The sequence below is a fragment of the Photinus pyralis genome, unplaced genomic scaffold, assembly GCF_008802855.1.
Source record: "Photinus pyralis isolate 1611_PpyrPB1 unplaced genomic scaffold, Ppyr1.3 Ppyr1.4_LG3b, whole genome shotgun sequence".
Lineage (NCBI taxonomy): Eukaryota > Metazoa > Arthropoda > Insecta > Coleoptera > Lampyridae > Photinus > Photinus pyralis.
Genome location: NW_022170510.1, coordinates 25433848 through 25456936, shown reverse-complemented (window position 1 = coordinate 25456936; position 23089 = coordinate 25433848).

Sequence of the window (23089 nt, the reverse complement as noted above, 5' to 3'; positions counted from 1 at the left end):
AGTCAAATTAGCGCAATTTTGGACAAATAAAAACATTAATCGGTAAAGATCTGAATTTTGGTATACACATTTATTGGGACTTTCTAATGAACATACTAAAAGTCCCTGTCAAAATCTGTTGCGCTCGAGACGCCATCTTGGAAAAACGGTACACTTTCCAGTTTTTTGCCCATCTCTCGGCAATTATTACTGACACGAAGAAATAGTTTACATGAAAAATATAGTTTACTAAATTCCCTATAAAAATGAGTATTTACATTTTTTTGGATCTCCAGTACTTTAGCTGTAATCTCACGTTGAATACGTCAGAACGCGTTTAGGCCCCGTATCGTAGTTATAGAAGGAGGGCCGTCTTTTTTATGACTACACCGATAGCTGTAACAGAGCCAAAAAATGAACAGAATCGTCGTGCGATAAAGCATTCTAGCAATGACATAATGTTTGATGATACATCATGTTTTTTTTCAAAAAGGTAAGCGAAAATGTGTAAAAGTGTTGGAGCAACGAAATGATTTCTGAAGCTGAAGAACGCCCTATCTGCATAAGTATAACGTGCCTGTTAGTGAGAGATATTAAAACCGACATCGTTATCAGACCTTCAGAATAACCTTGACCCTGTTCGGACTGCACTGAAGGCTCCCAGTCCACACTCAGTGCTCACATTGAAGATGAAAGTTCTATTGAGAGAGAGTTTTATGAGAAACCTTTTAAACGTGTCTCATACCAAGCTTGAGTGCGACGACTTCGCATATATAAGAAATACTGGTAGAATTTTCAATGAATTTAATGATTTGTAAAAAGTTGTAAAAAAATATCTGCGCGACTGTTTCGAGAGCTCAGGATACTTGATTCCCTATTCGATGTCGGATTATAGCTAAAGTATTGGGCATACAGAAAAATGTTAATATGCTTTTTTATGGGCAATTTAATAAACTATATTTTTTATCTGAACTATTTTTCCGTATCAATTATTGTTGCCGATATATAGGCAAGAAACTGAAGAAGTGCTCCTTTTTTCCAGGATGGCGCCTCGAGCGCAACAGATTTTGACGGGGACTTTTAGTATGTCCAATAGGGAACACTAATGAACATGTATACCAAAATTCAGATCTTTACCGATTAATGTTTTTATTTTTTCTTATTTGACTGGACTATTATTATCTCAATCACTTTCGATAATGTTGGCAAAATAGAGATGGGGCGGAGATCAGTCAAAGCTGTAGGATTAGAAACTTTGGGTAGTGGGATTACCTTTGCCTTCTTCCATAAGGTGGGAAATACATTACATTCAAAGGAGTAGTTTATAATGTGCGTGATATATTTAATAATGTAGGGACAACATAATGTAATAAGCAGGATGTTTATTTGATCGACTCCACATGCTTGGGTTTTGATTGAATTTATGATTTCTAACACTTCGTGTTCTATTCTTTTATGCAAATCTAGTAATTTTTTAACATGTGGATGACGACAACTCATATAGTTTCCAATTACGTCTAGATTTGGTGACGACTTACCTATAGAATTTACCATAAAATTATTGATTTCATTCGCTGTGCCAATTTGCAAAGGAAAGTCCATTTTTCGAGATTGCACAATATTTAAGTTACACAGTCTTCGCCACAGTTGCCGACTATTACAAGACAATAATGAAGAACTGTTAAGATAGGCATGCTTTTCCCGCTGAATTGCGGATTGAACATAATTTTTTAATGACTTATAATACTCTTTATGTGCATTACTGTTGGATTTTTGGTATCGATTCAATATTTCGAAATTAATCGTTTGTTTCCAGCTCATAACAGAAAGAATTTTTTAATCATGTACGATCTTGATATAATCGAACATAAAATAACAAATTTACTAGGTAACTGAATTCAAATAAAATGTAATAGCAACAAATTAACAACAGAACGTCGAATATTCTCAAGACTAATACCTTATACCCCGTATAAGGAAACAATTTGACACCACACACATTATCGAAGTGTATTACGCAGTAGTGTATTCCCATTTAAATTACAACATTATTTGTTGGGGTGCAAATACCGAAATTCATAGAATATTTGTTTTACTCAAAATTGTTTTGAAACCTTCATTTTCATGCCTACTTTCTGTCAGGAAATTTGAGTTTCCATGACAGAGGCAGAGCAGACTACGTTTCCTACCGCTTGTCACTTTACTGACCGCATTTGTGACATTTCTAATGTCTATAATGACTCCTGTCATCACTGACAGATTTACATGAATCAAAAGTTTTATATACAAATTGAAATGTTATATTAAAATACGATTTCGGGTAAGATTTAATACAAAACTCGTCAGTAAAATGACATCACTTAACTCGGAATTTAAAGTACTCGCCCTCAAATGGCCTCGCACTTCAATATTTCCTCGTCAGTAATGTGTCATTTTCCTGACTTATGTAATAGTTATTTACATATGAGTATGGTAAATCAAGGTTTACGTTAACGAGTGAGTTGTTTACTGCCAAGCGTAGCTGAGGCAGGAATTTCGAAACGAGTAACGTTAACTGATTTAACATACAAATACTGTAAAACATTTTATTTCATACTGCTCTATTTCTATTAAAATACCATTTTGATTAGAATGTTGTAGGTACACATTAAAATAAAAGCAAAAGTCGATCACTTGATTTGTTTGATCTGAAAGTAGTTTGAATACGTTTAGATGGATGTCAGTTGCGGTTGCTAGGAAAAATTTCCAGTCTGGTAAAAAGTTTCAGTCTGGTAAAATACGATTATTTCATACTGTCCGGTATATGTTCGATTACACTATCATTTTGAGTCCGGTAGGTGAGTTATTACAGCATCAGAGCCGGTAAGTAGGTATTGCTAAGCAACACTTACCGGACTGTTAGGTATTTGTATACATCAAATTTGACATCTTCACACAATTAATTAAAAACCCCAACATAAATTTGGCTGTAATTCTTTATTTCAAACATTAACATTGATTGTAATGAAACAATTTATATTGCCCTCAACGCCTGGGTTATTACTGGATGTCGAGTTAGTAATGTCACAGATCTACACATACACAGATTGCTAACCTTATGCATTTTTTGGGAAACAAATTTAGGTATACTTAAAAGCGCCCTCTATTGCGGAGCAGTATAAACATGTATCGTTTAAAACTGTAATATGACGCTTATGGATTTATGCGTTAGATGTCGCTGAAACAAAATTAAAGCGCAAAGTTTGCACAATTCGAATTCCTTAATATTCGTATTATTACAGTGGTATGATATGATAGGAGGTACGTTGAGCCATAATTGTTTTAATTTAACACTGAAGCTACTCATTCGTCGTAAGGAAGTTATTAAAAGCGGGTCCCTGTGGTCACAGATACACACGAACATAGGGCAGGTTCTTAAAGAATCGTGAAGGTTTTTTGAAGTTGGCGGACACTATTTGCGGCTTTAAAGGTCTTGACAAATTGCTAACCGCAAAGGCATACTTACAAACTATGTATATCTCTGCCATCATTAACGTTACACTCTTTACCACGCCGATAAGATATAAGATAGGGAGGTTATTTTCGAAAAGTTGATAGTTTTCGAGTTGTAAGCACAAAACTGCTAAAAAAATATCTTATTCAACTTTTTTTGTATTTTTTTCAATGTTGCGTCATGAAATTTTGTTAGCAAACCTCAGATTCGGATTCAGCACCCCAAAAAACATATAGAATCAAAGAAATCAAAACTACCCCACGACTTTCCTGGTAAAAATACAATTAAACTGGATTATATGCACACTTTACCGCTTTAAATTTTTTGCAGCGACATCTAATGCGTAAATCCATAAGCGTCATATTACAGTTTTAAACGGTACATGATTATACTGCTCCGCAATAGAGGGCGCTTTTAAGTATACCTAAATTTGTTTCCCAAAAAATGTATAAGGTTAGCAATCTGTGTATGTGTAGATCTGTGGTAATGTTTAATTCCCTCTGCTGTAGAACTTCAATGAAATTTTCGCCGCCTTGTATCAGTTGTATCATACGGGCAATATTAACTTTTCCTTCTACCGAACCTTCGATGTATTTTTCTGCCGTCGATGAGCTTTTCCATGCCCCATGACGCTTTAACACCGAAAAAGGCAAAAAAATCTCAATTCAAAAACTTACTGCATCCAAACAGTATGCCAACATGACGTTTTCCTCTACTTGTTTCGCCCCATGTTCGTTCCTCAATTGGCAAAACACTTAGTACTCTTTTTCATACCTTGCGGCCGACTTCTTAGGAACCAACTTTTCGGTTGCTTTATGAGATTTCTTTCGACAGGATTGTATCGGGAACAGTGGAACATCCCACGACGTTTATAGCGTCCATTTTTCAGTGAAAAAAATTCAATGTCAACAAACTACAAACTATAGCAACGGCCGTTGCCACAGAAACAAGGTAATGCGATTTTTACAATATAATGAAATTTTGTAATCTTTGAAATGAAATAATGATACAAAACAGACTTACAGTATGAAATAAAATACGTTACGATATACGTCCGGTAGTACTTGTAACAGTACTCGTTTAAGACATTCTTGACTCGGCTCCTGACGTCGCCTCGTCCATAATGTCTAACTCGTACTGTTACAAGTAACCTACCGGACTTATAACGTAAATAACTATTTACCAGACTCAAATCAGTCTGGGAAAGCGGAGATTACTAGATGTAATGTGTAGTATGAAATAAATAACTATTACAAAAACATGTAATCAGATTGATATTCAATTTGCATTATTTACAAACTTTTAGAGGCACTTTTTATGCCTACCTATTTTCTGTCAGAAGATTGTGGTTGGTTTGGTTGACTGATGCAGAGCAGACTATGTTTCCTGCTGTCACTTTATCGGCCGCACCTGTGACATACTATAGTTATTTACTATGAGGCCGAGTACTTTAATTTCCGAGTCAAGTAGAGTCATTTTACTAACGAGTTTTGTATTAAATTCTACCCGAAAGCGTCTTTTAAGTTTTAATACAAAAATTTCAATCTTCATATAGAACATTATTTGATTAATGTCAACCTGCCAGTGATGGCGGGAGCCATTATAGACCTTTAGCAGTGTGACAGGTGCGACCGGAAAAGTGACAAGGGCGGTCGGTAAAGTGACAGGTGCGGCCGGTAAATTGAGAGGCGACAGGAAAAGTAGAATGATCTGCCTCTGTCATGGAAACTAAACTTCTTTGACATAAAGTGGGCATGAAATAGTTATTTGTGTACCAAGGCCGTAAAAGTGATCTTTTTTGGCCGAAGCTGCTGTTTGTGGCCGAGGCGGTAGCCGAGGCCGCAATCCAGATGAGGCCTAACAAATCACTTTTGGCCAAGGTGCACACAACATTTTTTAGGCGATCATCAAAAAAGAATTCAAAAACTTGCTCATAAACATATTTTTTCTGAAAATCATAGTCATCTTAGACAATTAAAAACAAAGCATTTCCTGTCGTATGTAATTATAATTAGCAGTAAAAGTACAACCGCAAATACTTTGATGGTAGCTACTTGTGTTTTCGGTTCATTGCTGGTGATTCTTCGTATAATAATGTAAGCAATAACATCTTACTTATGTTTTGGTTCTACACTCGGTTCTACACTTCAAATAGGTCTGCAAGCAGCAAAGATTGAAACGTCAAACTATAATTTTAAATGTGAACATTGTGATTATGCAAAATAGTGTGAAACATTCCTACAAGTCCGAAAATGAAAAAAACGCACGTGGATGGCCCAATCCTTGATGGGGCGAGACCAGATAGACGCTTTGTATCAAACAGATTACTGTTTCTCACACATCAGTTTCAAATAAGTACAGTTTGACAGATGTGTACAATAAAGTAAAGTTTGACAGAAGCGTACAATAAAGTGAAACTTTATGGCCGCAAAAGCGACCATAAAATCAACGTTTTTGTGATGATAGCCTAAAAATGAAAGTTTCATGACGATTTTGGGTAAAATATCTATAATGAATCCTGTCATCACTGACTTTATATATAAAAATTGAAATGTTATATGAAAATGGGGGTTAAATATCGATGATGTCGGTCTGTGTGTACCCTCAGATCCAAGTAAACGGCTGAACCGTTTTGGAACTAAATTTGGTGCACATATTCTTATGACAAGTGAAGCTGAAAAACTTTTGGGCAGAATTGCGCATGCGCAGGTGCGCGGGTGGTATCTGTGTTAGTCACAACAAATTTTTGTAGATAGGTATATACTCGTAATTGCTTTTTTTTCATTTTTCATTCCATTCCATTTAACAAAGGACACGTGCGTAGCATCCTTAATTTATCAGTAAATGCAGGTAAATCAAAATTTTCTCAAGTTTTTAATATGTAACTATATAATTAAAATTAATTGTTCTTTTATTCAGTGTCAATGTTACGTAATATTTTGATTCTTCTAGCTTTACAAACTTAATGATTAATTGATCCAAGTCAACTAACAAGACTGCCAAAATCTTCTTGGTGCGTTCATAATTACAGCTATTAATTTCCGGCACGAGAGTAATCAACCAAAATGGGATTCTACCAAGATATAAAAAATAATTGCTTTTAACATTCGCGTTATCGTTGATGTTGAAGTAATATTGGTTGGTATCATTGGTATGGTCGCTAATGGTATTGGACTTTCAAAATCGGAATTAACAATTTTTAGAGTTTACGTCGCCGATGCCCGATTAGCCGTTGGTAAGTTTCTGGTAATATAAGTTGCGTATCAAAAAGCATCTATTTATTTATTTATTTATTTATTTATTAATTATCCCTCTCTTGTTCTAGGCCCTCACAGAGTGACCCGCATAATGCTTTTTAGAGGTGCCCCTGCACTACTCCGGTATTTACCTTACGAATTCGGAAAACTGCAGGAAACCCTAATTCGGTGTATCCGGCAGAATGCTCGAAACTGGTCTAAGGTAATTCCCATCACTGCCACAGATGAAAAATTCACCTCAACCCAGGTTCGAACACCCGACCTCCGGATTTATAGTCCAACGCTCTACCACTGAACCATAAAGCATTACAATAATGTATGTTACTCATACGTTTCACATCATTATGTAGTTAGTGTCATTCAACTTTGTTGTTTAGTTAATTAATTTGGATAGGTTAAGTGGAAGCGCAGATGTGTGGTCATGTATCCCATATGAACTGCGCCCCATTGGATGGTGTCAACATGATGTTTTGTTATTTCTTCTTTTTTATTTTATAGGTATATATTCTATGCACTATCCAATAAAAGACAATTTATTATTATTATTATAAACACTATGTTTTTGAAATATTTTTCATTATGATTGATTGCAGCTCGAATATAATATTCATAGGTAAAGACAGGACATCTGTCGGTCCAACTAGTTTCAAATAAATGAAAATAAAATTTAAAAGTCTTGAAACACAATCCCTAACTTTGATTGGAAATAAGACAAAAGATGTTTGGCTTTATGTCAATATGCAAACAGCGTAATGTTTTACATATTCACATGCTAAGCAAGCTTACAAAATGTACATCGTTTGTCGCTTGTAGCCTCCTATCCTAACAAGAATGGAGCAAAGGCTATACTCGCTAAATCAACGCATCTTACACATCGTTATAAGTGGTATAATTAGAATAAGATAAACTTTTGTAATAGAAAACATAAGAAAATTTCTAATAATAATTTATGACCTAAACATTTTGATACCATCATGAATAGAAAGTAGTTATAAAGAAGACAAAAATATATTTATGGCGTAGAATTAGAATGATATGTTGGTGCATTAGCGACATTCAACGAAAACCCAATCGTTCTCATTTATTACCAGGAAACTTAAAACACAAATTTCACACCGCTGCGCTTCAAAATATGTTAATAGATGGCTACAAATTAAGTGAAAGGATTAATATTGACAAATTTATAAATCCTTCCGAAAACGTAAAAGTCGCCGAGGTAACAACAATATACTATTACATGCAGTACCGTGACATATATTATTATAATCAACTAATCATACATTTGTGTAAAACAATAACTCTTCGACATACTTCTGTTAATCGATATCACCATATCTTCAGCATAACGCAGTAATAGTCAGACGCGCTGTTTTCGTGCTTAGCCCCGCATTACCAATAAATCACTAAATAAATAACGAAATTCTTTCAACTCTGTATTATTTTTTATAGTTATATACCCTGAGGGCGAGTTTAAAAATAAACACGGGCCGGTTTAGCGATCTTGTATCATCGTCACTTTCAATTTCAAACACCGATTCCTGCATTTTCTTTTTCGATAATTGTTAGATTCATTGCTTTGGTACTAATCGAAGTATGCTACTGTGATATCTTAAACATTAACGATACCTACTTGCTAAAGCATTAACCAAGTTCTTTGTTTTTTGTTCTGACGATTGTTCAATGTTCATATGTTTAAAGAGAGTGAAACTGACGTAGATAGCTTTGACATTTTGTTCACCTATATTCTTTTAGTTTTTGCTATTTTAAACAGGGGTTGTTGCGACAGTAATTGTCAACGATTATTGTATTGATCCATATTTACCGCGAAAAGGGACACCTAGATTTTTCGTTTGCGCATTTCCCTAAAAAAAGATTCTGAAAAAATAAAAATTTGGAGGTTACCTTTACGATTTTAGCCCTCCAACATTAAAACAATGGATATATTTCATTCGTTTTTGACTTTGTTTGCCTATATGTAAGCACAAATTTTTCCTTTACATAATTTTAGGCCCTAACCATAAAATAGAACTGTATTATCCTTTATCGATTTCACCTTCCTAAAAAAGAAATTAAGAAAGTAAATAGGAGAGGGTACATTCTCATTTTTATAGCATGTCACTAAATGAATTTGTACTGATAGGTTATAGTTTGTCTATTTCGGAAATGGGGTGTTTGATTTCTGTTAGACCATTTCCGATATCACGTTTATTTCTTTATTATTTTTTGCAAATTTATTTGTAAAAAGGTAGCTATTAATCTCACTTTGGCCGGCTGGCTGGCTGGCTGGCTGGCTGGGGGAAAATGCGGACCAGGAGAAGAACGCTTGTAGAAAGGCGAGGAGTGCACATGTACGATGATACATGATGTGGTGTCGGCGACATCTGGGCGCAATTCCCAAGAGCAGGGATTTAAAGTGAAGTACAAGGCGATCGACACTAATAATAAGCCGGTGACTAGCATCGACCTTTGATTTACCATGCTGGAATATTGGTGAATTTACTTCCTTCAAAATACGAATAAAAATTAGGCATATTCTACGTATCAAAATTACGTATTATTTATGTCATAATCTAACGAAACCGGTATAAGCATCGTTGAAAATAAGTAGATAAATAAACGTTTTTTAGTGTTAACCTGACAAACGGATATATGTTTTTATCCGAAGGGTTACACAAGGATTTTTATTAGCAAGCTATTGATCATTGATTTAAAATTGATCTGCTACTGGGGAATCGGTCTCTTATTTCCATAAGTTGCGTTTGGAAGTAACAAAAACACTGACAGTCGCCTTTACCACTAGATCAACTTGAATAAGCCTTTAATCCACTTCCAACGCCTTCTTTGTCTACACGAGAAGTTATGCAGGTGAACCGATAATTGGTTATGTCGAGGTACAAACTGGAGACAAGAAAAAGAGTAGCATACTGGTGGGTCGACCAAGTAGCCGCTGCGAGACAAACTTGCAAGACGTGGACGGTATATAATATATAAGGTACGTCGCGCATTGAACTAAAAAAATTTAAAGAAAATAAGAAGAAGAAATGTCGAGAAATACTGTTGGTTTCAACATGATGGTGCACCCGTGCACAAAGCCCTAATGGTGCGTTAATACCTATGGGAGAAATTATCCATTTTCCAGGAAATTTATCCGAGATAGGTATTCTCACACGATTAAGTCGTCGTGCGCGGGTGCACCACCCTGTTGAATCCACCAGAGTTCCCAACTTTTGTTTTTTTGTGTCGTTGTATTCGTAAGACAAAATGTTACACTATACAGTATGTCCTTTTTACGGGCCATATACAAAAATAAAGTTGATGACGATTTCTCCGAAACGAAACGTTATATTGAAAATCTCTCAACGCTATCTTGTAGATCTCAAAACGTGGCAATGAAGAAGTGTCTATTATTTTTTTTATCTGTTCAAATATAATAGAAACAAAATCGGCAAATTTCGGTTTTCGTATCTTCGGAAGTAATCGGAATCTTCTTGTTTTCTTTAAAGCGCGATAATAACAGGTTTAATTACGCAACTTTTCCCTAATTTGACCATCTTCGTAACTTCTGTGGTTTACAAGATCCACATGATAGACATCCTTATCTTGGACACAGTGTATAGGTATAACAGGGACAATCTTCGGAACAAGTAACAGATAGGAACGGAGGAAGTAAGTAGAGCGACAAAAAGTATGTCGATGAGGAAAGCTCCCGAACGTCGAAAATGGTATCAAAGGTGGCCTGGGAGCCACCGAACATATTTATAAGAGAGCTCGAAGCGGTTATAAACTCCACCCCAAAATAACTCATAGTATAATAAGGCTACGGCAGTACTGTTTGAGAGAGTCATAGTGAACAGGTTAGAACAGCACAGCATATAGTAATATCGAAAAACCAGTCTCGATTCAGGAAGAGGAGAGGTATAAGAGACGCGCTTGGAAAACTTTCAGAACTTAGCATGTGAGGCGCTCAACGCAGCAAGAAGAAGGGAACTGACGGTGGTAGCCTCTTTTGATGTTAAAAATGCGTTTAATACTATGCCAATCAGCACAATACTACAACAACTAAATCGAACCAACACACCAAAATATCTCATGAAATTAGTGGACAGTTACCTTACGAATAGAACCACGGAAGTGGGCTTTCCATCTGAGTTGACTTACTCCTCTAAAGTGCAAGGCGTGCCACAAGGGTCGGTCCTCTGCCCACTCCTGTGGAACGTAGCTTATGACGCGGCGCTGGAACTGGCAGTGCCGCGGGGTGTTAGTTTCGTCGCGTACGCGGACGATATCAATAATGGGGGTTTACAGTATAGTTGAATTTCGCAGTTCTAATTTAATAAGCGTGTACCTGAAACCATGAAACATTGTTTTGGACAGTAAAAGTTTATTTAAAAATAGAGGCTGATTAGCAAAAAAATAATGAACATGTGCAGTTTTAAAGGTTTATTCAAAACGATATGATTGAGAGGGGAGCCCCGTAGACTTCAAATTCCCGTACCATGAACTCTTGGGAATAAGTTGAAAGGTTCCTTCAGAAAATCGATTTGACATGTCCGTGCTAGAATACCTGAAATACAAAGTAATTGCATTTTTTCACGATAAACACTTACCGTACTTATACCACGTAGTGTGTAGGTCATATTTGAGCTTGTACAGGTACTTTGAACTTGCTTGTAAAGGGTCCAGTAACAAGTAGCCTGCTTTAGAGGTTAAGACAACAAATCCATATATTTCGTTTAGCAACTTACCTGAATAATAATTTCTGTTCATTCCATACGGAGTAACACAAATTGTCGCATTCTCGCTCTGTTAAAACAGGTAAATAGGAATATTATACCCAAAACACGTATAAAATACACCTGAAATCTGTCAAGTTGAATTAGGAAATCGGCCTACCATGCAGTGTTGCCATAATTCTTAGCACGGCTTGTAATTATAGACGGCTGTGGTTAAACATCCCTCTCAAAACGTCAAATGTGACAAACGTCAGACTCTCGCGTAAGGTTGCCAGCTCACTTCTACGTGATTGGTTGTAGGTTTGTGACGTATTTAGTCTGAAGCGTTTCAAATTCGGACTAAAAACACAGCTTTTCAATAATTTATTTTGGGTTTATTTTACTCGCAAATAAAAATTGAGGACACACGGGTCTTTTTATTTTTAATGTACTTTGTGGATCAGAAATAAAATATGAAGGCGGGATGACCCCATTGAAGTAGACTCTAAATGAAGCGGTAGGGAAAGTGGAACACAAATCCAAGGTCGTATTGATAGCTGGACGTAGAACCCTTACACCGCACGAACTAGAGGTGGGCGGAGCTCGCTTCCCATTTCAACGAACCATTGACATACTGAGCGTAAGATTAGATCGAAGCCTAAAGTTCATAGAACACGTAGATAAAGCCTGTGAGAAGGCAACCAAAACAGCCAACGCTCTGCAAAGACTACTAACGAATAAAGGCGATCCCAAGGAAAGGAAGAGGAGAGTTCTTGCAGTGGCCGTCAACAACGTAATACTATATGGATGCGAAGTATGGGGATTGGCGGTATGCACACGGATGGTTAGAGAGAGGTTGGATAGGGTGTAACGAAAGATGGCTGTGCGGGTCGGCTCTGCCTATTGAACACTGAACAGTGACCACCAAAGACCTTTTCGTGATAGCGGGAATAATCTCACCGGGATTGCTAGTACAAGGAGAGATCTAGGCGGTACAACCGGGTTGAGAAAAAGTGGTAGGAGGAGTGGGAAGAAAGACAGTGCTGACGAACGTACATACTTGGGAATCATAGGGAACTTGTATATGTATCATCTGGTACAGTTCCTAATCGAGAATGGGGTAAACAGCGTGTTCCTGCTCAGAATAAAGAGAGGCCAAGCGAAGAGTGCCAGCGCTTCGGGGAGAGAAATTGGAAAGGCCACGTAGTCCTGATACCTGATATCGGTATGCATTTTTAAACCCTTTCATTCTATGCAAAAGTAAATATACTGTTTCATTTAAATTTTTGGAGATGCGAGCCAAATTCTATTTACTCTAAAACACCATCTAGCGGCTACGGATAACTTTAATTTGACGATTTAAACATGTATACAGTGTGTAAATTTTAACTATATACAGTGAATTTTTTTTAAATGCGAACATAGGATTTTGCTTGCAATGTAATTTCCCTATGTTCGATTTAAAAAAAAACACATCAATCTATTGAGTAGTTTAAATGAGTAGTAGATAAAATTGATAGCTGTCACTTTTTTAAAAATATCGCGGTCCAATTTAATTTCGAAATCGGTTAGGTTATTGCTTAGAATGTCAAGGATGACACTTCTTATTTTCTTCATTTATGTATTGAATAGATCAAATGAATAGAATACCAGATGCACATGACCTACAAATAATTTAAGGTTGGTTCACAATGAATTGTGGTGAAGTAAGGTTATGAAAAGTTTATCTTAAAGCTGCGATGGATGTGAGGCACATGACTACTTCAAAAAAAATCTTACCGAGTGCACTTCATCATCAATAATAAAATAATAAACCGTTGCGCGTTTTGCTGCTGCGAATGTGAACCGCGCACACCCAATAGATTGATGCGTTTTTTTAAAAATCGAACATAGGGAAATTACATTGCATACAAAATGTTCGCATTTAAAAAAAACTCACTGTATACAAATCTCCTATGTTCGATACATACTTCTCTATCTAAATTGCGAACAGTGATATAATTGGGTTTTCTTCTACGGACGCTAAAATATTTTTTACAATTAAAACAAGGCAAGTTCTTTTTTTGGTGTAATGCCCATTATCAATTCAACTATCAACATGAAATTTTTTTAATGCTGTTGTGAATTGTGCCAATTGATGGTAGCAACAAATAAATTCTGGGATTAATTGAATTACATCTGTATCATTTTCATTGTTGCCTTCTTTTGCACTTGTGCGTCTATTTAAGAATTGAACATAGAATATTTGTATGTTCAGAGTTATAATTTCCAAACTGTATAGTGTATTGACTTTACGATGTTATTCCGTTTAAAATTTTAGAGAAAATCCCGTTCCTGTTTTGGAGTACTTGTTTCAGACCCTAATGGTAATTATATGGAAGTGAAATTATCTTCCAATAATTTTCTCTTGGGAACATTTACCTCAAAACTCAATCTTTATTACTTCCTGAGATACAGCCGGGTGCGATCCTTATTTGGGCACTCAACCGATACATACCTACCTTGTGCCGATCGTACCCTTCGAGCTTCATCGTATTTTAAATTCTGTTCGGATCTAGGAGAAGTTAGGTTAATGTCAAATATATATTTTTTCTTAAATGGTTTTGCATTATACGAGCATTCTAACTGGATGCCGTAAAAATAATGTAACTCTAATGCCCTTAAGGTGGATAAATTAAATGTCAGGTCACCTTTGGTTCTTGTAACCATTTCTGCGGTTTTTGTGCTGAGGACGAGTAAATAAAATGGCAAATAAAGGGTGTGGATAACTTTTTTAGAATTCTTTGATAGATACTGGATTAACACCCAGTTTATATCTGAAATTTTTTTATGTAAATTGTTAGCGGGGTAAGTATGCGATTGATGTGGAAAATATGTCAAATCTGAAGCAATCATAACGCAATGAACAAATACGAGTAGTAGGTACCTACATATGTATACAGGGTGGCCATTTGAAAACGAAACAGAGCCTATTATGGGGACCTCAAAACATTTACGAAAAAATCCTCGGACCCGTCAATTTTTGATCCAAGGGGGAACCATTTTTTTGCTAGTTTCGCCCCACTGGGGGCAAAGCCATAGCGGGGGTGACAAGTGCCCCCAAAATTTTAAATCGAATGGGGGGTCGAGTGATACCTTATTTTGAAGGTATTTTTATGTAGATTATAACTCTTAAGATTTAAATTAGTTTTATTTTAAGTGCTTAAAGCTAAAATCAATCAAGTAAATGTTGGAAATGTTGGCCTTCGACTTCCATACAATAATACAGGTTTTGTTCAAACCTTTCCCGTGCATTTTGCAAAACTTCTGGGGTGATTTGACGACATTCATCAATTATTCTTTGTCGCAAGTTCTCTAGCGACGTTGGCTGACTAGCATAAATTTTAGTTTTTAAATGTCCCCATAAAAAAAATCTAACAGACTTAAGTCCGGGAACGAGGAGGCCATTCAATAGCTCCTCTTCTTCCAATCCATTGTCCTGGAAACGTTTGGTCCAAATATTGACGAACCCTTGCAGCATAGTGGGGTGGCGCACCATCTTGTCGAAATACTATACGATTTTCCAAGTACTCGTTGTTATTTTCTAGTATCTCCACTAATGCTGGATGAATCGTATTTTCTAATAACTTCAAGTACCTCTCTCCTGTTAGATTGCCAGGTAAAAAGAAGGGGCCTACGATATGGTTACCAAAAATGCCAGCCCAAACATTCAATTTTTCGGGACGTTGTGTATGTGTATGCACCTCACAAAATATTCTGGGATTTGAATCAGCCCAATAGCGACAGGTGTGTATTTGTCACTACTATTATTTGACAACACCAATTGACAAGCACTATTAAACTTTAAAATGTTGCTATAGTAACGCTCTCAACAATAACCAAGATTTCCGTTGCAGAATTGGCATAGCCACCTACCTACAGGTATTAAAAAGAAAAAAAACAACAACAAAAAGTACGGTTCAGAATGTAGGAGAACAACATTTTTTGTATTTACTGTTGTATTAATTTTTGTTATTTAACTAATTCATTTACAAGCATTTTTTTCATAAGAAAATGTTGACACGTTTTTAACTTTTATTAGCCCCTGTATCGGCTAGGGAAATTAGTAGCGATTTAAAACTTAAGGGTTATAATCCACATAAAAATACCTTCAAAATAAGTTATCACTCGACCCCCATTCGATTTAAAATTTTGGGAGCACTTGTCACCCCCGCTAGGGCTTTGCCCTTAGGGGGGCGAAACTAGCAAAAAATGGTTCCCCCTTGAATCAAAAATTGACGGGTCCGAGGATTTTTTCGTAAATGTTTTGAGGTTCCCAAAATAGGCTCTGTTTCGTTTTCAAATGGCCACCCTGTATAAAGCTTTAACTAAATATTGCTAAAATGTTATCAGAAAATTACTTTGTATACTTCGTATTGAAAACTAATCCTCAAATGCTTTTTTGCATTCTAAATGAGAGTAATAGACCTTTCAAATGTGACAATGTTTAATCGGTACCTACCTTGAATGAAAACCTTATGGTGGAGTAGATTTCTATCCCGTATCCTATTGTTTTAACATTATTTTATCACATCATCAGATGGTGAGTTTTTCACTGAATACAAACACGAAATTGTCATGGTCATTTCATATTTACTTTGGTATAATATTCGTTCCATGTTTTAATGCTCGTTAGTGGAAAGTGTGGTAAATGAATTTTGTTTTGCACATTCACACACAACAGTTTATAATGTCGTTAATAAATAAATAGACTCTTAAAAAATCTAAATAAAATGTAATAATAAATAAAATCGATTCCGACTTGTCATATTCATGATACAAGCTATAACTAATGCTTATTAAATCAGAATTAACGGTATTAATCAAATGCAAATGTTCTCTTTTTTTTTCAAAAAGCACGAGTTACTCGTCATGCTTCGTTAAACATATAGACTTTAATAACTACGTGTGTTCTTATGTAGTTGACGTTCCGCAATTTGCACAATTTTCAATTCACTCCACTCTAAAATATAAATCGACATAGAAAGTTATCCATATAACCAGATGACAGTGTCTTAATAAATCATTTTTGTTAACGTATTAAAGGCAATTATGGATCAATTAATTAATTGAACCATAAAATGTTATATAATTTCGTAACCAATTGACATCAACGTTAAAAATTACCTTAGTGTAAGTTGATTGAAGTGTCATAGACCATAGTCACGAGTGCGATGCAAATGAGGAGTTGCACGGAGATATTGGTCAGTGTAGATCTAAATTTCCTCAAGTCATCTTCAATTGAAAATAATAAAGACGGAAAAATTGTATTAAAGCATATCCTGTCTCCAAATGTAAGTGAAACATACTAAATTAAATAATTACCGATGTTAAGACGAAAGAGTACCTAGTTAATTAAAGTTTGGAATGAAGGTTAATTATTTAAATTGAAGGATGCGTAAGCTTTAACCGTATTCGGGAAGATGTATTGTCGACCACCTTGTAATTCAAGATACGGTTGTATAAAATATGAAATATTATGGAAGATACATAATACTCATAAAAGATCTAAATAAATAAAAGGAAAGTCGAGAGCAGCTCACCATTCACAAAGCTTACCTTCCCACGCAACACAGGGCACAAATGACTTGTATCAAAGTGACTGTTTAGGAAACTTGCTTAATGCAACGAGATAAAGGCTTGGTCAAGGTGGGGCACGCGTTAACAGGATCGTGACGTCACTCGCGTGTTGAAGAAGATGCCATCCTAATAAGTCCTGGGCCTCCAGGTCTGAAGCTAAACCATCTGAAAGTAAAGTCATTGACATTATCGTGTTTATTGATGTAAGAGATTTTTTACGGTGGCAGAGTGTTCGGAAACATCGCAAATTGACAAAGGTGACCAAAACGAAAAATAAATTTGTCACCGAAATACTCCACGCAGGTGCTTTACGCCTGCATCGATATGTTAAAAGGTATCCGACGGAATGGCATGTCAGAATTAATAGGTGCCTCATGTCAATCTCACCTACCCTATTGACCTATTAACATTTTGTTGTTACGATTTTTTTTTGTTTCCCTAATGTGAAACCGCCACAGAGAAATTATTCTTACGTAGCACATACATTATACAAGTACCGAGATTGATACCGAAACGCTTTCCGTTCGCGTAAATTTCGTTCCTTGGGTGTCATTTTTGGAAACGAAATAAGTTTAGTGTTCGTCAAAGTTTTCCGTCTTTTTACTTCATTATTTTTAAATGAAACTGTAAGTAATTATTCTACTAAATAAACGTAAATTGATGTTTATCATTATACAATTTGATTTATCACAAAAGACCCTTCTGAGGGACGGAACCATTTAACATAATACGCCTTATTTAATTCTTCAATAGAAATCGCTACTGTTATTAATATTACAGATGAACATAATTTGTAGAATCGCGCTATCAAGAGCGTCGCTAAACAAACAAACAACCCTTACCCTTATAGTAATATTTACGGAATGGAACGCGAAGACTGAAGCTATTTTTTGTATTAGATGTAATTTGCAATATGGAAATGAAATTTTGCATAAAATAAGTTATTCTACTTGTAAAATTGGGCATGCTAATCTGATGAAGCCGCGATTTTCATAAATCAAATTGCTTAGAATAAAGTTTTGCAACCCAAATAGGAAATACTTACCGAAGCTTTTTTGACACCAACTTCACGTAGCCCTAGCTCCAATTTGTTCATGATTGCTCCCTACGCATCAGAAGTGCATCAATTCCTTTCCCTTGATGCGATTAAGCGGTTTGTGTATCCATCGCCTCGTACCGAAATTTGTTTTTTTTAATCTAACAAGTACCTGACATCAAATTTTTTTTATTTACCTTTTGGTACTTTAATTACTAGATCATAGTACCTATTACAGTTATATTTTGTTAAGTAATTGTGTTTGGATCAGGCATAAAAGTATTTTGTTCTACTCAACCGCGTTGCTCCCAGGCAGGTCCGGCTCAAGGCAAAAGTTACGTGTAAGCAACCACTAAAATTTGCGCCTCTGCCCGACTCGCTAAAGCCTGAATAATGTGAACTTTTGGCAAGCATGTTTTTAAAACTACAGCATGTTAATTAATGTCTTGCAGATATTTCTGAGAATATCTCAGGGGGTGATAGCACTCGTCAAAATAAGAAAAAAATGCAGATATGTTCATAGTCTAAAGAACTTCATTTTCGTTATACAGGGTGGCAGTTTCAATTTCTTTTCGTTTTTTGCGCTTTCTCTGTGATAATTGTTTCAAATTTGATACATCAAATTTTTAAAAGCTGTACAATAAATTATCAAAGTAGTCGCAGTATACAGGGTGTTACATTTTCTTTGCCACCCTGTATAACGAAAACGACGCCTTTTCGACGATGCACATATTTTTTTCTTATTTTTACCAGTACTAACACCCCCTGAAATATCTGCATGACATTAATTAACAGCTTGTATAGATGTTTATATTTAAAACATTTATTACTAGCAGACTCGGCGAACTTCGTACCGCCTATCAGTCAGTGTCCCGCTAATTCCAATTCAGCGGAGTTGAACATAGGTTATTTGTAGGTTTAAAATTGTGTTCTCACATTTTTTTGAAAAGCAAAGTTGTACAAACGCCGAAGGGATAAAGCGTCTCCTATTTACGAATATGCCTCCCGTGTACGGATTTTTACGTCCTTGGTCCGTCAGTCATTAAACTTCAGTAATTTTATGTACGACTGCTTGTTAATGCGGTGATTACAGTCGCAATTAGTGGCCATAATTTGCAATATTATGACCTAGTCCATAATGATAAAGTAAAACGGCCGCCTGTCAATGTGACAGTCGTACTTAGGTGTCAATCCTCGTGGCAATCCAAGGTAAATTCAAGTATTTTAGAAATACTTGACAAATGCTTGACATCTGTTGTAAGTATGTAATTTAATTGTTTGTCTCTTTTTAAGAAACACCATATATATTATACAATTTAGGGATTTTCACCGTCCCTGCAGTTGGTACACTGTACTTTTTAGTGTATTACTAAAATTTGTACCTGTCCAAAAATTTAACACCCGTTGGCGCATGGATTAAATGTCATAATCTTCGCCTTTTTGGCTATTTATGTCTTGAATAAGTAATCGTTTAACATCTTCGTGCACGTGTATGTAATAAGATGATGAAGGTTATTGCAATGCTAACAGAAATATGAGGAGCCAATAAGTCCATATTTTCAAAATTTGAGGTCAACCAGTATAATTGATTGCCATAGATTTTGTAAAATGCCGTATTTGCAATTTGTATATGCAACACCCCCATTAACAAAATAAAAAAAAACATTTGGGATCCATAGTCGTTACAAACATTTTTAAGATATTTATCTTGTCCTAACTCAAAATCAAACTCAAAAATGAACTTGTTACATTTTGAACAGAAGCTCCTCATTTGGCCTACCACCTTAAGTCTAAACTGGCTAGTACTTCCCCCATCTTAACCACCCTACGTGGAATTATGTATTAAGATGATTTTTATTTTTTTCTTATGTATATTTACTGCAAGGTTGTAAGACGGCAGATTAAAAAATACGTTCTTTAACGAATCTAATCAATTTTCTCAGTACCCATGCATTATTACTTAACACTAGAAGACCCAAGATTTATTACCCCCCTACGGGCCCCACGCGTGGTCAATTGACACTATATGTATTTTAACTGAATGTTGTGTTTCCGATCGTGTTTTTAGATGGTTTACTTTTTTACTACATTATATTGAAGTTCGTTAATTACAGTTACTACTTACATGATTGTAATATCTTAAAATTTATTTGTTATTTATCATATACAGTGTGTTCGAGGTAAGAGCATCACCTCAGCGTTTCTTTCAATTGGCGAGATACAACAAACTTGACAATATAATTTTGTATGTGACATTACGATCTATCCGATCGCATATTGACACTTTCGGTACTACTTCCAGTTTGGCCGGAACTGGGGAGAACTATCGTTTTTCAAATGCAATGCCTTTTTTAAAATTTTTAAAAAGAGCAATCAATGTGCTGTACGACAACATGAAATATACATATGGTTGCTATACAAAAAATGTAGAAATTTAGTATTTAGAAACCTTATGAAACCTATAGCGCGTTCGTACCTCCAGATGCAGTATGGTGCTTATGGACATACAGTACATACTTGCCACACGTGACAATGACAGCGCAAGGAGATTATGCTTTGTTTTAATACTTCAATTTAATCATAGTTCAATTTGACATCAATGCGGTCAGAAACAAGGATAGTATTATCGAAGAATGACGCAAACTAGTAAGAGAGTCCATAAGACCCCATACTGCATCTGGAGGTGCGAAAGCGCTATAGTATGCCCTGTGCTGCCAGGATGTGCGGTGTCTGTTGTGTTACATGGGGAGATCGCATCGCGCAACAGTACCTAAATCTTCAAAACGGAACATTGAACAGTTGATGTAGGTCTTTTCTGTGTAACACAACAGATACCACGCACCCTGACAGCACACGGTATGCTAAATTTCATAAGTTTTTCAAATATTGAATCAGGCATTTCTTCATTTTTTGTGTATATCAACCATATGCGTATTCGATGCTGTTGCACTGCAGATTGATTTTTCTTTTGAAAGAAATAAAAAAACATAGGCATTATTTGAAAAACAAAAGTTCATCGCGATGACGCACACAATATTATATTTGACCATTTTTTCGAATCTGACCAAATAAAAGAGAAATTGTGGCGACTCTCTGATCTCGAATACACTGTATATGAAAAATCGTACGTATAACAGAACTTAAAGCAATATTTATGAAAAGACAAAACTATAACCGATGCGTCAGCAATGATGCAAAGTTACAGCAAATGTTACCCAATACCATATAAAGCTCATTCAACGAAAAACACGAGGAAAAACATATGGTAAAAATTATAGTATATTATATACCACGGGACTGAAGTAGTACTTTTAATCCCGAAGGTAAAGTTTATGGCCCGACCGAAGGGAGGGCCATAATTTACCTGAGGGATTAAGACCACTACTTCAGTCGCAAGGTATATACGATATTTTTCGTACTTCCGAAACTGAAACACTTAATATGTATGGAATTAGAGAACGCGTTCTTTCAAAAAATCGCTGCTTAACAAGTTACCATAGGAACGTTGCGTTGGTATGACAATCCCTATGCCATGGTAACAAAAATAATTTGGAAACTGTCATTGCTAGTTGTCATAATTTTGGTGGTGGGTGACAAAGGTGTATTTGATATTGATAAAAAGCGGCCAAAGTAGGTAAAGAATTGATACCACCGAAATCCAAAAAACTATATGAGCAGCAGTACGATGCGTTTAAGAAGTAGTGCCGCATACAAAATGTGGAACAACCTACTGAAATTGCCTTCTTAGTAATTTCATCCTTCCGGGATTTTCGTCCAAATTTAATCCCGGCGGGACAAAAAGTGACACTTCAGTACTTGTCATAATGGAGTAAAGTTGTCACTTTAGTCTGGGAAGTACGAAAAAAATTTTATCATTTTTTCAGAGTTACACTGAAACTTTTGGGTATCAAATTGTAATTTAAATTGTAAACAAAAACATTTGCCTTAGTAGTGCCCAATAATGTACCAAGCTATTTTGGTGAAAAAGTGCCTTTTATTTGCACAACCGACGCAGCTCAGGTGAGGCGAGTCTAATAGTCAATCAATTTTTATGAACTTATTGTCTGATTAAGACAAAATCAAGACAAAATCCAGGATTTATCGTTAGTGTATTAGAATTTTCATTTCGCATTCTATTCTGTTCTTCTACCTGAGTTTTTTGGTGTCTTGTTTTTCATAATTGTCTTGAGATCAGATAAGTAACTTGAGATAGCCAAAGCAATTTATAATACTAGTATTTTGTTGTTATCATTTATAGCAATCTACGTTTTCATAAATCGTATTTTTTGGGCTTGTAGAAACCAAAGTTGGAATCGGCAAAGTAAATAATAAAAATTACTACAGAAATCCGTGACTGCGTGATTAATTGAAAGAAAAACAAGCAAATTACGTGACTTTAGAAATAAGTTTTCAAATTTCAAAAATTCCATCACTTTCTCACTAACACGCTTTTTTGCAAATCGAAATAGCGCCGTATCCTTTTTTCTTGCCATATTTAACAAGTTATGAGCAAGTAATTTAATCCATTCACAAGGTTTCATTTTTTTAATAGTGAAGAAGAGATATGGTGAGGTAGAGAGGAGAACAAGAAGAAAGATAGATTTTTTGTGGTACAATACTAGTTCTATAATGATCGTTTTAATAAAATAAAATTTTAGATCAATAGCACTTTCAAGTAAAAAGTAATTGAAAACAGCCGTAGATCGAAGGACGGCGAGCGAAGATATTGTGCTGTACAAAAACCTTTACTACAAGTATAACGTGGTTACAAGAACAGATGGTTAAAAATCCGCAATACCAAGCTACCTTTCCCATTTAGGGCCGATGGAATACATGTTGCTATGGCAGTTATTCCAAGGATATCTTATTCTGTGTAAAGGTGTAATTGTAGAACCGGCCCTTAGTTAAATGCGTTAATAACCTTGTTAAGTAAAATATTGATCGAAACAATTTCTATGGGGTCGGGACTCGATTCAGGATGACCCCAAATCTG